The sequence below is a fragment of the Trichechus manatus genome, unplaced genomic scaffold (assembly GCF_000243295.1).
Source record: "Trichechus manatus latirostris isolate Lorelei unplaced genomic scaffold, TriManLat1.0 scaffold00131, whole genome shotgun sequence".
NCBI lineage: Eukaryota > Metazoa > Chordata > Mammalia > Sirenia > Trichechidae > Trichechus > Trichechus manatus.
This window is the reverse complement of record NW_004444067.1, coordinates 6,548,685-6,562,895: the sequence shown is the minus strand read 5'-3', so window position 1 is coordinate 6,562,895 and position 14,211 is coordinate 6,548,685. Positions and strand designations below refer to the sequence as shown.

The window sequence follows — 14,211 nt, the reverse complement described above, 5'->3', positions numbered from 1 at the left end:
GATTTGTTATGGCTGCCTTCTTCTTGTCACTCAGATCATAGTCCAGAACCCACCTCCTCAGAAAGGCCCTCTATCTTAAACCACAACTGTGAGTATAACAGAGCGCTGGTGGTGCAGTGGTTAAGCATTCGGCTGCTAACCAAAAGGTTTGCAGTTTGAACCCATCAGCTCCTCCTTGGAAAACCTATGGGCTGTTTGTTGTGCTCTGTCCTGTAGGGTCGCTATGAGTCGGAATCACCTCGATGGCAGTGGTTTGGTTTGGTTTTGGTGATTATAACAGCTTCCAGTGAGTTCTGTGAGTCCTTCTAGTGAATCATGGAACCTGAGGGTGGTTTTGGGAACCCCTGGATATTCTAGGAGGTGTCAGAAGTGAGGGTGGTCTTGGGGACTGTTCACTCTAACTTTGTGGTTGGCCTAAACTCTTGACACCTTCTGGCCCATCTGTCTTCTTCTTCTCTATCATCATGCCCCATATTTTCTTCTTCTTGCTAATCTGTGTACCCCAGTGCCTGACCTGCAGGTGTTGTCATCCTGCCACCCCTGTCACTTTATGTTGCTTTATTCTGATGCATTATGTACATTACTTTATTTCTTCTTTATTCACACTGAAGGCTGGATGCAGACTCTTAAAAAGGCTACTTTCTGCAGACGTACTGCATCCAGCTCCTCTGTTGCTTAGCTAAATTCATTAAAATTCATTAAAAGAGCTTTTTTTTTCATGTGAAAATCAGGTAGATTTTAAAAATAGATTTTATTTTTTAGAGCACTTTTAGGTTTATAGAAAGTACAGAGAGTTCCCATATCCCCCTGTTATGGCTTGAATTGTGTCCCTCCAAAAGATATATTGGACCCACAAATGTGACGTTGTTTGGGAAGAGGGTCTGTGCAGATGTTATCGGTTAACGTGCGGTCATACAGCAGTAGGGGGTCTCCATCCCGTCTGAGCGGCTCGTTATAAAAGGGGAGAACAGACACAGATGGATAGAGGGAAGCCGGCCGTGTGAGGACGGAGGCACAGATGGAGGTGTGCTGCAGCCGCAAGGCAAGGGACACGTGCTGCCGGGAGAGGCAAGGAAGCACTCTCCTGTAGAGCTTTCAGAGAGAACACGGCCCTGCACACACCTTGATTCTGGCCTCGTGACCTCCAGAAATGTGAGAGAATAAACTTCCGTTCCCGTCAGCTGCCTGCTTTGAGGTGCTGTGTTCTGGCGGCCCCAGGAGACTAATAGCCCCCTTTGCTCCTGTACACCGTTTTTCCTCCACGTATATTTTCTTTCCTTTTTTTTTTTTATTATTGTACTTTACATGAAGGTTTACAGAGCAAATTAGTTTCTCATTAAACAGTTGATACACATAATGTTTTGTGACATTGGTTGCCAACCCCACAACATGTTAACACTCTCCCCTTCTTGACCTTGGGTTCCCCGTTACCAGCTTTCCTGTCCCCTCCTGCCTTCTTGTCCTTGCCCCTGGGCTGGTGTCCCCATTTAGTCTCGCTTTGTTTTCTGGGCCTGTTTAATCTTTGGCTGAAGGGTGAACGTCAGGAGTGATTTCAGCACTGAGTTAAAAGGGTGTCCGGGAGTTTCTCCTCTTTTTAACATCTCGTTACAATTGATGAACCAACATGGATAAATTATTAATTTAACTCCATAGTTTACACTGGGGTTCAATCTTTGTGTTGTAAATGAGCTATTTTTTCAGTAAATAGAGCCATGGGAGGGAAAGCTAAAGCACAGATCAAGAAGGAATAAGTGGTATACGTATCTGACTTAGGGAAGAGGGGGCCAGATAGGATCCCCCTGTCCCCGCCCCTTCACTCCAGGCCCCTCCCCAGACCAGGCCCCGCCCACACTTCGCGGCCTCGCCCTGTCGCGTCCAAGTCTCGCCCGTTCTTTCCGTCCGTCTAGGCCCCGCCCCTTCACTCCAGGCCTTGGCCCCGCCCCCGCCCGCGGCATTCCCGCAGGGAGTTTGCGGGCGGTGTTCGCGCATGCGCAAAGCGGTGGCCGGTTGCCGAGGCAGCGTCGCCGGGAGAGGAGGAGGGCGGCTGCCGGGCAGGCGTGGAGCCAGGACCGCGGCGGCTGAGGCGGCGACGCGCGACCGAGAACTCGCGGCCGGCCGAGCCGCGGGGCGGGCAGCGTGAGCGGCGGGGAGCGCCGCCCGGCCTGGGGATGCGGGACCGGCTGCCGGACCTGACGGCGGTGAGAGGGGCGGCGGCGGGTAGCGGTTTGGGGCCAGGCGGGGGCTCCGGGGTGGGAGAAGGGATCCCAGTACCGCGACCCTTCTTCCCGCCCCTCCGCGGACCCCGACCCCGTGGCCCGGCCGGCGCCACCCCAGATCTCATTTCCTGCTCCCGCCCACCCGCGCCCCCATCCCCCGGCACACCGAGCCCGCCCCGGCCCCTCCTCGGCGCAGGGCCTCGGTGACGTGTCCTGGGCGGGGGTCGCCATCCGCCTCACACTCACCCCTTTGACAGCCCGAGAGGCAGGACCTCTTACTGCCGCCCTCGTTCCAGCACCGGGAAGCTGAACTCCTGGGAAGGGTCGCATCTGCCCGGAGTCGCAGGAGAGGGGCCGAGAGCCCTTTCTGGGCGGGAAGCCCCTTTTCTGGACCATGCTCTGCTGCCCCCCCAGGGCGTTTCCTCTGAAGCTGCCCTTCCGCAGCACTGGCGGATTCCTGCACAGCACTTATCACAGCCAGAAATTGTCTGTTAATAACTGCTTCCAGGATGAGTGTGGGGCGAATGCACGAAGGGATATGCTGGATGCTGGGGGTGGGGTGAGGCAGCTTGTCTCTTGTGTTCGCCCAGTAGACAGTTTACTCTTCATACACCAGCACGCCCAGCTGGTGGGTGCTCTGAGCTTAGGTGCTCGGTGAATTAACTTTTGCATTCCGCTTTAGCAAGGGAAAGCAGTTCACACAGAATGGAATAATTCTTCACGCATTCTGCGCGTGTAAAGATGACAGTACTGTGAACCAGCCGGTGGTGAAACAATAGTGGATGTTTCTAAAACGCTCAAGCAGTGAAACATTTTAGGCTAACAGAACTAATTATGGCTTTTTTTTCCTTTAAAAACACAGGTCCTAATTAACGCTGAGGTTTTACCATTTTGTTTAGTCTTACACAGATAGAGCCCCGGTTCTCACAAGAGCTGGCAGCCTCAGATTGAGGGTTGTAAGGCATCCATTGCATGTAATGAAGTAACTTCTCCCCTTTGCTTCTAGAATGGTGAGAGTAGAGAAAATGCTCACTCAAGCTGCTACCAGTGTTCTGTGGTTCAGATGAGGAACCCCCCTATCGAGGAAGGCAATGAATTCATCTTTTGTATTATCTAAGAAAGGTCCCTAAAACCAAGCCAAACCAAACCTGTTGCTGTTGAGTCGATTCTGGCCCATAGCAACCCAAAAGGACAGAGTAGAACTGCCCCAGAGGGTTTCCAAGGAGCTGCTGGTGGATTCGAACTGCCGACCTTTTGGTTAGCAGCCGAGCTCTTAACCACTGTGCCGCCAGGGCTCCAGAAGGTTCCCTGGATGGCACAAATGGTTTGCATTCAACTACTAACTAAAGGTTGGCAGTTTGAACCTGCCCAGTGGCGCCGTGGAAAGAAGGCCTGGCGACCTGCTTCCATAAAGATTATAGCCAAGAAAACCCTATGGAGCACTGTTCTACTCTGTAACACATGGGGTTGCCATGAGTTGGAATCTGCTTGAAGTCAACAGGTTTGTTTTTTTTTTTTTAAATAATTCAAGAAAGTTTTTTTCATAGTGATTTTTTTCCTCCACCCTTTATTACCAGTCACATATTTTGAGCTTCTGTATTAAATTTAGCAGATTACTATTGTGTTATCTCACTGTACAGAGTAACAGTGCCACGTAATAGGAGCTCAGACGTTTGTTAAATGAAGAAATGCCGTAGGGCACTGAACTTGAGAGCTGTAACTATTTTAGCAAAAGATAGCCAAGATTGTGGCAATGGGTAATAACTAGTAAGAAGGATCTGTCAATAGAATATGTGAGCACCTTGTCTCAGCTTGATTAGCAAAAATCAAATAAGACAATTATTTATTGCCCCTGAAGTTGACGATGTATGTTTTAACTCTTACTGAAATAGCGTTGGTAAGAACATGTAAATCTGTTGCAGAGCTTTAGAGCTAGCAGTGACCTCGGGTAGCCTCACAGCATCCTGCTTTAGATGGAGAGACTGAGCAGTCCTGTAGCAAATTAATGGCCGTTTCTGCTTCTGGAGTCGTCTCATGTTGGACAGATCATTTTTAAACCTCTCAAAACCTCCATTTTTCTCTATATAAAACAAGGATAATAGTATCTCTCTTGTCTTCCTCACAGAGGGAGTTGTGAAACATAAAACTGTCTAGTACGTGTGAAGTTCTGGGAGAAGGTGGGAGGGAGAAGGAGCTATGTAATTATAAGGGCTATTAATATTTACTGGGTCTTCTTACGTTTTCAGGAAGTTATAAAAATCAGCCTTCTCCCTAGTATAGAATATGAGGTTGACATTAAATTTGACATACTTAAAGCTTAATAACTATTAACTTTTAAAACCCATCTTAAAGTTGCCAGATGTAAAAGTTTAAACGATCCCTCCTCCCCCTCACCCCAGAAATGTGTCCTTTTCAAGTAATTCCTGGAGTAGCTAAATGTCTATTTACAACCATATTTCTAAATGATTGTTTCTTCCCCCAGGTAAAGTTCAGTATTTAATTTTGTAGTTAAAATGCCTCATTTGCATTGTCCACACTAACAGAATATTTGTGATGCCTCCAAAAAGTTTCCCTTATTAGCTCCTAATGCTTGTTCCTGAGCAGAGCTTACTTACCACTCTCCACTCTTGGAAGGGACCTAAATGTTGGCGTGTCCAGTGCTGTTTGTCAAGGACAGATTTGCTTCTCACCAACGATTCTCTTTTGGAGCATCCAGTTCATTTGGGCGTAGAAAGCTGAAATGACTTGCCTAAGATCTCTTAGACTTGAAACCCAGAAAGATGTTGCTTCCAAGTGACAAAAAGTAAAATGTCCAGCAGACATTTGCGTACCTGGTCTGTCCCAGGTGGTGGGTTAGGTACAGAGACACACAAAGGGATGTGGTTAGTGGAGCTCACTGTGAGTGCTCATAGGGAAGGAAGAGTGGAGAAGGCATCAGGGAGCACATTTTAGTACGTATGCAGATCAAAATGGGATGGCTATTCTAGGAGACTCTTAGTGATCCCATGTGACAGAGTAGAACTGCCCCATAGGGCTTTCCAGGCTATAATCTTTATGGGAGCAGATCACCAAGTTTTTCTCCTGCAGAGCTGCTGGGTGAGTTCAAACTGCCAACCTTTTGGTTAGCAGACAGGCGCTTAACTGTTTGACCACTGGGTCTCCCTTAGGTTAGTAGTCAAGCACAAACTATTTGCACCACCCGGGGACTTGTTTGACTCTCTTGTTGCCCATTGTCTTAGTCATCTGGTGCTGCTATAACAGAAATACCACAAGTGGATGGCTTTAACAAAGAGGAATTTATTCTCTCACAGTCTAGTAGGCTGCAAGTCCAAATTCAGGGCATCAGCTTCAGGGGAAGGCTTTCTCTGTCAGCTCTGGAGGAAGGTCCTTGTCATCAGTCTTCCCCTGGGCTAGGAGCTTCTCCACGCAGGAACCCTGGGTCCAAAGAACATGCTCTGCTCCTGGCACTGCTTTCTTGGGGGTATGAGGTTCCCAGTCTCTGCTTGCTTCCCTTTCCTTTTATCTCTTGGAAGATAAAAGGTGGTGCAGGCCACATTCCAGGGAAACTCCCTTTACGTTGGATCAGGGATGTGACCTTAGTACGGGTGTTAGAATCCAATCCTAATCCTCTTTTACGTAAAATTACAATCACAAAATGGAGGACAACCACACAACACTGGGAATCATAGCCTAACCAACTTGACACATATTTTGGGGGGACACAATTCAATCCATGACACCCGTGGAGTTGATTCTGACTCATTGTGACCCTATCAAAAAAAAAAAAAAAACCCATTGCCTTTAAGTCGATTCTGACTGATAGCAACCTTGCAGGACAGAGTAGAACTGCCCCGTAGGGTTTCCAAGGAGCAGCTGGTGGATTGAAACTGCCAGCCTTTTGGTTAACAGTCAAGCTTTTAACCACTACACCACCAGGGTTTCCCTAGTGACCCTATAGGACAGTAATCTTTTTGGGAGCTGATCGCCAAGTCTTTCTCCTTCGGAGCCACTGGGTAAGTTCCAACTGCCAACCTTTCAGTTAGCAGCTGAGTGCTGCACTGTTGTGCCACCAGGGGTTGCTATGAGTCAAAAATCAATTTGATACTACCTAATAACAGCAACGTTCTAGGAGCTAATGGCCTCGCCTATATTTTGATTATCTTGTTTCCAGAGTTCCTGTATGCATAAGGATATGTTCATTATAGTTAAGGAGAGAGGACCTACAGATTGCAGCTGTGGGAATTGTTGGCATGATAATGAACACAAACATCAGATTATAAATGCAAGCTCACCATAGCTGTATGCTGTTCACTCGTAGACCTAACAGAAATGAGAAGAGTATTTTTTAATTCCTGGGTTCAAGGCTTTCAGTAGCAAATACAAGTTTTTAAAGGGCCGGACAAACTCTGCCCAGATATTTTTTAAGTTACTTCTTTGGAAGCTCAAATAGCTCATGTAGTTGAGAATGTTATGAAGTAAGGATTCGGATTCCAATTTTTAAAAAAGAACATTTTTTTTCCTAAATAGTTCACTGAAAAAAAACCTAAGAATTTATGCTATAGTTATAATTTCATATATATATGTTTATAGTTTAAAATTTCATAATTTATTCCATCCTGCCAAACTTTTATGTTTTTAATATTTTGTTTATTGTCATGCAAACAGTTCCCACAGTTGGAATCTGTAGTTTCTCTATTCTTAACTATAACAGATACATCTGTTAGCATACATAGATGTGTATTTTGTTTTAAGATAGGAAAACCTCTACATTTCCACAGGTTAATTGCTTCTCGTTTTTAGCTTCAGGTCTCCCCTGAGTTTAAGGAGTAGAGAATCTAAGCTGTAGGCAAAGCATCGGAGTTTCCCCTTTGGCATACAGACCTTGGCTGTGCTCGCCCCAGTCCTAAGACAGTGTTGGCTGTTCCTGAAATGCCCGCCCTCTCTGCGCCCCCACACATGCTGCTCCCTTGTCTGAACCCCTTGCTCTGCCTGCCTGGGGTGTTTACATTAACTCTACCCAGGAATTTGGTCTTTATCCTCAATTCCTTAGAGATAATCCCTAAAAAAGCCTTGGAATTTCCCTAATGGTTTATGTGTCCTCGGTAAGGACTCCAGGCCTGACAGGTTAATCTGGAGAGGCGGCTCTGGGGTGGAGGCTGGCCAGGCCAGAGGGACTGACCTCGTGGTGACCACCTCATGGTGGCCAGGCCAGGAAGCCCCACCTGGGGATGCTTGTGGTCACCTCTTGATATTGACTGACCTCCGGGAGAGGGGCTGGAGTTTGCATTAGGAATGAGACCCCCAGTAAAAGCTCTGGATACAGAACTTCTGTGGGCTTACTGGTTGGTGAAAGACATGACGTACATGGTAGGGTGGCGCACCCTTTGGGATGTGGGAGCTCTGCATTGGAAACCCTCCCAGACCTCACCCTATTCGTCTCTCTGTATCCTTTTTGCCCTACAGTAAAGCTGTACTCATAAGTATAGTGCTTTCCCTGAGTTCTGTGAGTCATTCCAGCGAATCATTGGACCCAAAGGAGTAGTGGGAACCAGCAGGTCAGGAGTGAGGGAGCCCAGGGAGAGCCCCAAGCTTGTGGCTGGCATCCCGAAGAGGTAGTGGGAAGACCTCGAATTTGTATCTAGCAGATCAGAAGTGTGCGTGTCGTGGGCCTTCAAGCTTGCGCCTGGTGTCTGAGGTCTTGGGCCCACTTGGCAGTCTGGAGAACAGTGTCCTTTAACCTGTGAGCTCTGACCTCACTCCAGGAAGCCAAGGTCAGAGAAGGAAGTGCTGCGTGGGCAGCTGGTGACAGACCTGCACAGAGATGTGAGCAGTGGGGATTTGTCACATCCTCATAGTTGGTGACAGGAAAAGTGAACATTTGCTTCGAGATGTATCACATACTGCCTGACCTCTTTTGGCCGCAGCCCAGGCCTGCCACGGGGAGTCTTGAGGCTTGCCTTTCCTGGAGACCCATGCCCTCTGCACACGGCCGCAGTCCACTGCTCCAGGCCGGGCTCCTGCAGGCCAGGCTTGTGCCGCCGCTTTGCTCTGAACTTCTGTAAGCACACACTGACAGACCACTGCAGGTATTTGCTGAGAAACATGGAGCCTTCAATGGAGTCTGCTGCCTCCAAGGCGCTTCCGGTCGCAAGGGACAGAAACCCATTAGCCAGATCAGGAAAGGGGATATGGGAAGGTGGAGACGCCACGGGCAGGAAGCACCCTCAAACTTCACCAGGGCAGGGAGCCAGGGACAGGGCGCCACCATTTTGCACTTGCTTCACGCAGCCCGTGCCCCCTCTCTCTGTCTTTGCTTCTTGGTGTCTCTCTGTCCTTTGCCTGTTCGTTCTCAACTCCCTGACCCCCATCCCTGAAACTCGAAAAAGCAGGTGAAGTCCTTGCTGTCATGAAACTTCAAGTGAGGGAGATGGGCAATAGACAACCAAGCAAATGGCCATTAATTGTCCTTTAGGGACATGTGCTGTGAAGGAAAAGCCCAGGTGATCGGGGTGTGGGTGGGCACAGGGGAAGGCCTCTGAGCAGAGAGTGGTCTGGCAGAGGCCCTGGGGTGGGGCCAGTTGGCATGGTCGGGGCGGAAGGTCAGGAGTGGCTAGGGGCAGACGTATGAGTGCGGAGAGGGAGGCCCAGGTCACCGAGGAGCTGGGAATTGGTCATGCGGCAGGAAGCCCCTGGTGGGATTGGAGCAGGGGACTGGCATGATCTGATTTCGCCTTTATAAGATCCCTCTGCGGCTGTGTGGCGTGCAGGCCAGAGGTGGTAAGGGCTCGCGTTAGGGTGGAGGCTGTGGAGACGGAAGCAGAAGGCTCCAGGTGTGGTTGAGGTAGCCCTGAGGGGATGCTGATGGAGGGGGAGGAAGCCAGCGTGGCGCCCAGGTTTTCCACTTTCCTAACTCTCCTTGCCTGCCTTCCCGCATGCTGTTCTCTCCGCCTCCCTCTGCTCTCTCCTGCTCCAGCCCCTGGGCTCAGCTTCTGTGGCTCCTCACTTCTTCCTCTGCAGATGGGTCTGCTAGGTATTCCTGTGACTTAGTGGGTGGAGGCGGCCATAGTGCCCGACCACCGGCTCAGTTTGGGTCCTGACTTCTGGGAGAGGAACTGGTTGGCTCTGTGGGGTTGGGGGTCAGCCCGGCAAAGTGCTGGAGTGGGTCGGCTTTCTTACAGCCACATTGGGAACACTCTGGCATTACTTAGTGAAGCTGAAGACGCTCGCGTCCTGTGGCTCAGCAGTTTCTTCTCTGGATATGTAGGTGGGTGTGTATATCCCAGAGAAGAATCTTAACGGGCATATGGAGACACCTGCAGGAATGTTGTTTTGTTGGTAACAGCAAAGTGGTGGGACACAGTAGGAGCACGGATGGCCACCTTGTGACACGTTTCTGTGATGGAACACTACACAGTGAAAATGAATGCATTGAGTTGAACCATGTGTGTGGTTTAAGCTGACGCTAGAGCCACGTATGTCAACATGGAGAAATTGCTAAACATACAATTGAAAGAAAAAAATCACATTGCAGAAGCATCTGTGAAGTATAATAAAAGTTACGCAAAGTCTAAGTACATGCAAAACTATATAATATTAATGGAACAAGAGTGTAGTAAAAATACAAAACCATGGAAAAAGGTAACTTTCTTCCATACAGTATGTAAAAGTAGTGTGGCCAGGGCATCTTCTGACCTCCTCTAACTTCACAAGGGGGTAGGAGAATCAAGATCAACAGCCCAAGGCTGATTCCTATGAAGTGGAGGTCACACATGCTTCCTCTCTCTGCCATCTTGACCATTTCTGACACCAGCTGTCCCTCCCACGGCATTCTCTACTTCTCCGCTGGGTTCAATAATTAATTGCAATGGCCACACACGACTCACAGGCAATACTCACAATTATAGGGTTTATTAGGGAAGTAACAGGTTACAGTTCAGGCTCAGGAATGCTCAGGAGACAGTTGTTCCATCAGGACAGCCTCTTCTCAGCCTTGCTTGTGGGCACACCTCTCTCTGACCCTTGGCCTCTCCCTTGTTCAGGCAAGTGTTAAAAAGCTCTCTTTAGCTCTGCCAATAAGTGCCCTGAGGCACTGCATTCTGCCAGTAAGCCTGGCCTGAAGGCGCTCAGCTCTAGCTCCGTGGTAGCTCTGCCAGGTGCTCACAGGCACCCTCCTCTGCCAACGAGCCTCCTGCCCGGAAGCATCAGCTTTCTCTCTCTGTGGGCCAGGAAGCCCGCTGCACCGTCTCCTGCTGGTCTCTTCTGTCCTTTCTCTGCCACTGCTTCTTGCCATCTTCATTGTTACAGCTCTCTCTCTCTCTTTTGGTCTCCTGGTTCCAGGAGCTTTTCAGCACAGGGATCCCGGGTCTAAAGGACACACTTCACTGTTGGTTTTTCTTCCTTGGTGGTGGTGGGATCCTCTCTCTGCTCTGGAATTCCCTCTCTTTTAAGCCTAGCAGGATAACAAAACTGACCAGTCCCCTTGGTGGGCCCCAGTTACCTGATTTGCATAGCCCCGCCCAGTCGCCTGGGTGAGAGTTACCAGACCATGATGGGAAAGGCCACACAAACTGATCCATTGCACCGAAGGGTATAAAAGTATTATTAATTATATAAAAATATGAGAAAGGAATGTTACATTTGGGACCATGACATTTGGGACCATGACTGTTAACTGGCCAACCATCTGCTTTTCCCTACATTTAATTACCAGTATTCTTTTCTTTTTTTACCTAGGTGACTTAATTTTGAAAAAATAAATTAATGCATTCTAGCAGCAAAGGTACTAAACCAGTGTATGTAGTTCAAGATAATAATTTCCTAAGTTTATTTTCCTGTGAGTGTAATTTATATAGAAAGCCTGTAGTATACATGTATGGGGAGAGCAACATGGAGAAAGAAGCCTGGACTTCATCCAACTCTGGACTCTACTAATTTGTGGTAATTCAGCTTCTGCTGAATTCTAAGCACCGAGCATTCCAGTGACAAATTACACCTATTACGTTGTCTCTAAATGTGGAAGCTACTTCGTGCCCACTCCTGACGATAAGACTCACATTGGGACAATCGTGCTCTTACTATAATGCTACTTTTAAGGAGAATTCCTTAAAATTTAGCAGAAACGGAATGTTCATATGTGAGTGTTTGTTTTGTACTTTGAAACTGGAGAGCAAGTGTGTCATACTGGAGAGTATTCCCAGTGCTTTCCGTGAATGTTTTGCCACGAGACGTTTTGTTTTCTACAGGAAGCACACTGCCATAAGCAGGGCTATTGTACAAGTCCCGCCGTTTCTCAGCATAAAATCGGAAGTGGGCATTCACTGAAGACACGAATGATGTAGCTTAGGCAGAAAGCCAGAAATATCACTGTTTTTTGGTAGTCAGTTCTGTTTTCTTTTTTATGAATGGAAAAGCAAAGGCAGTGTTAGCGGGCCTTTTTCCTGATACCCAGTAGTTTTGAGGATTCCAGGTAGAAGCAAGAAATATAAACTTTTCAAAAATAAAAAGTGAAACATAAGATAATAGAGAAAATACGTTCCTAGCCCCAAGGCTTCGTCATGGTGCACAGGTTGGGAAACACGAACTATTTACCAGCAGCTGAATGACTTTGTGAACAAAAGTCATGCATCACGTGGGGTCAGACGATAGGAGTTGGATGTCTTTAATAAGTGTTGAGGAGTCCTTGGGTGACACAAATGGTTAAGTGCTCAACTTCTAACCTAAAGGTCAGCAATTCAAACCCACCCAAGGCTCCTCGGAAGAAAGGCCTGGTGATCTGCTTCCAAAACCCTGTGGAGCACAGTTCTACTCTGATACATGGGTCAACAGGAGTTAACACCAACTGGTTTTAGTAATTGTTTATTCAGTGACTGTTATGTGGTGTGCAGTCAGTATATAATGTGGAAATTTCCATAGGGAAACGACTGACTTTCGTTAGCATATTGTTGTGGACACCATCGCTTCTCAGCATCAAAGTAGCCTGCAGTGCCTTCTACGCGCATGAGGTACGGGGGCCAGGAATTCAAGTCTGGTCTCCTGGTGGAAGGCGAGAATTGTCCCATGGAACCCCCACTGCTCCTCATTTCCTTCTAGGGCCCCACAGTTGAGCAGACAAGAAGAATCCCCATAGGAAGTAGTTAAAACACAGTGCCCAGCTGTTGTTGTCCTTGTTTGGTGCTGTCCAGTCGACTCTGACTCATAGTGACCCTGTGTGCAATGGGACAAAACACTGCCTGGTCCCGTGCCATCCTTGCCATCATTGCTATGTTTGAGCCCATTGTTGCAGCCACTGTGTCAATCCATCTTGAAAAAGAGGAAGACCCCCCAACGAGTGCCAAGTTAGTGTGTGATTAATTACCAATGGGAATTTAGAGACAAGGGAGAGCAGTGTGCCCTGGGATGGTGCAGGATGGCATCGGGACGGAGCGTGGTGCATCTCGGGGATAAACTCTAGAAGACAGGGACGCTGGGCGAGGCCAGGCCTTGGAGACACGCAGGCGAGTTCCAGGGAGCAGGAGACTGGCTGTGTCTGCAGTGACCAAGGGGAAGGACTTGAAGGAAAGCTTCTACATCTCAGGGGAGCAAGCGTTCTTGGTGTCAGATAGACAAGGCCATCTCAACTCCACCATTTTCCAGCTCAGTGTAACACAGGACCACTGTTGGGAAGATGCTGAAGTGAGAGTTGCTGTCAATAGAGTGAACGGTCAGTGCACATGGAGCGCGCAGTCACACAGCTCCAAGGGCAGCCAGCCGGCCCCTAAGTTGAGCTAGGTGACTACAGTCATCCTTTACCCTTTATGAGCAGGTGTGGGCGGGGGGGAGGTTCTATTTTTTTCCTTGAGGCTGTCAGGTTTTAGCACCTGGTGACTGAGGATTCTTTATATTCTTCTCGTGTTGTCGTTGGGTACCGTGGAGTCAATTCCAACTCATGGCGACCCCATGTGACAGAGAACTGGCCCATAGGGTTTTCTAGGCTGTAGTCTTTACGGGAGCAGATCACCAGGTCTTTCTCCTGTGGAGCCAGTGGGTGAGTTTGAACCGCCACCTTTCAGTTAGCAGCCGAGCACTTAACCTTTGCGCCACCAGGGCTCCTTATATTCTTCTCAGACGAGCCCTCTTGCCTGTGAGGCCATCGATCTCTATTTTGCTTACGTGTTTCTCTCCTGCTTGCTATAACTGAACAGTCTTATCTATGCACGGAAGAGCCCCTGGGCTGAAAGAGGGCGGCCTTAAAGTTGGCTAACCAGAGATTCAGGGCAGGAAGCGGTGAATGTTAGTGGTCCTCCAGGCCACGCTGCTCATACCTTCCTGTGGTCCTGGGAGGGACAGAGGAAGGATTTGTCCTGCTTCCTTAACACACAGTTACTACATTTTGCAGATTTTTCTTAGCTGAATTTTAGTAGACTTTCGTCCAGATTATTCCTGTGTTGTAGATCAATAAAGCTGGTATTTCAGACCTCTGATGGGCAAAGACCCTTTGACTTCTGTAAGAAGGATTCTGAAAACCCCTGAAATCCATTGCCACCTCTGCTTTCCTGAGGCCGGAATGGAGCTGACTGACGAGGCGTGGCCTCAGGGAGAAGATGCAAACTGCTCTCTCACTGAACTCTCCACGGCTCTGCTTTCTCTCTCTCTCACCCGAAGTATCTCACGAATGGGTTTTGCGTCACTTGTCTTTAGTAAACACTATGTGATTTAGATATCCGTTCCCTGGGGTCTTCGTTTATTGTCTCCTCTACCCTGGAGCTGAAGACAAAAATTGTTTTCTTCCTAATTTAGATTTTTCAGTCAGCTTATTTTGATTACATAGAAGGGCGGTTCTCAGTGTGTGACGTCTGGACCAGAAGCATGGGGATCCCCTGGAACTGGTTAGAAATGCAGATTCTCAGGCCCACCCAGCCCTGCTGACTCAAAATCCCTGGGGCTGGGCCCTGCAGGCTTCTAACTTTGAAGCTGCCCTCGGCTGGTGCCGACACAGCTCCCAGCTGCCCTCGGCTGG

General features: G+C 48.5%; 1 protein-coding gene across 1 annotated transcript in view; it reads left to right on the top strand.

Moving 5' to 3' along the window:
- Positions 1 to 2,185: 2,185 nt before the first annotated feature.
- Positions 2,186 to 14,211, top strand: part of STX2 (syntaxin 2) — a 41,769-nt gene continuing 29,743 nt past the window's right edge. Inside the window, exon 1 of the mRNA XM_012558026.2 lies at positions 2,186 to 2,198. The gene's annotated coding sequence lies outside the window, so the exon portion shown is untranslated. The remainder of the gene's footprint in view (positions 2,199 to 14,211) is intronic.